The sequence below is a fragment of the Etheostoma spectabile genome, chromosome 6 (assembly GCF_008692095.1).
Source record: "Etheostoma spectabile isolate EspeVRDwgs_2016 chromosome 6, UIUC_Espe_1.0, whole genome shotgun sequence".
In the NCBI taxonomy this organism is placed as follows: Eukaryota; Metazoa; Chordata; class Actinopteri; order Perciformes; family Percidae; genus Etheostoma; species Etheostoma spectabile.
Genome location: NC_045738.1, coordinates 15,501,653 through 15,502,861, shown reverse-complemented (window position 1 = coordinate 15,502,861; position 1,209 = coordinate 15,501,653). Strand labels below are relative to the sequence as shown.

Below are 1,209 nucleotides of genomic sequence, written 5' to 3'. Positions count from 1 at the left end.
CCAAGAAAGTCCAGCAAGCGTCAGGACTGTCTCCTAAAGTTGATTCAGCTGCGGGATCGGGGCACTGCCAGTGCAGAGCTTGCTCAGGAATGCCAGTAAGCAGGTGTGAGCGCATCTGCACGCATCACAATTTTGCCTAAAAACACACCCATGAGAAAAGAATGGTACCAAAACACCTCTGAGAGCAACTTCTCCCAAGCATCCCAAAACAGTTTCTAGACAAACAATGCCTTTTCTAGCATGATGGAGCACCTACTCATAAGGCCAAAGTGATAACTAAGTGGCTTGGGGAACAAAACGTCAACATTTTGGGTCCATGGCCAGGAAATCCTCAGACCTTAATCCCATTGAGAACTTGTGGTCGATCTTCAAGAGGCGGGTGGACAAACAAAAACCCACAAATTCCGGCAAACTTAGAGATTTGATTGTGCAAGAATGGACTGCCATCAGTCAGGATGTGGTCCAGAAGTTAATTGACAGCATGCCGGGGCAAAGTGCAGAGGTCTTGAAAAAGAAGGATCAACACTGCAAATATAAACTCTTTGCATAAACTTAATGTAACTGTCAATAAAAGCCTTTGAAACTTATGAAATGCTTGTAATTACACTTCAGTATACCGTAGTAACAGCTGACAAAAATATCTACTAACAAGGAATGAGATAACTTTGAGAAAACCAATCCTTGTCATTCTCAAAACTTTTGACCACAACTGCACACGGCATTACAAAACAAAAACAAAATATGAATACATTTTTGGAATTCTATGAATCGATTTTGAATCTGTAGAGCTTGAATTGCGATACGAATGTGAACCGAATTTTACACACTCCTAATAACAGGACACCAGTGATGACGCTAAGTCCTCATCAGAAGTGGTCAGCAAACTGAAACCATATAGTCCGAGACTAAATGCTTCATTACTGCCCCTACTATTCAGTAGTAACCCTTAATGAAAGGCGCACCACTGGTGGGGGAGGAAGTTTTATTTTATCGGTTTATTTGATAGGGACCATGCATATTCATGAACTTTTTTGTATAAAACACCATGTACATATGCCAGAATTATTAAATATAACTTCTTTTGATCTGTAGTCCCTTTTATATTGAGAGACCACTGAGTTTAAGCTAGGAGGAGGAAGTGGGTTGAGGAACAATAGAAATCGTATTGAGTACGTACTACTGAGTGATCTGATGGGCAAAAACAGAATA

The 1,209-nt window shown here is 40.6% G+C and overlaps 1 protein-coding gene across 2 annotated transcripts in view; it reads right to left on the bottom strand.

Moving 5' to 3' along the window:
• xrcc1 (X-ray repair complementing defective repair in Chinese hamster cells 1) overlaps positions 1–1,209 on the bottom strand; it is a 22,485-nt gene that overhangs the window by 8,462 nt on the left and 12,814 nt on the right. The window lies entirely within an intron of this gene.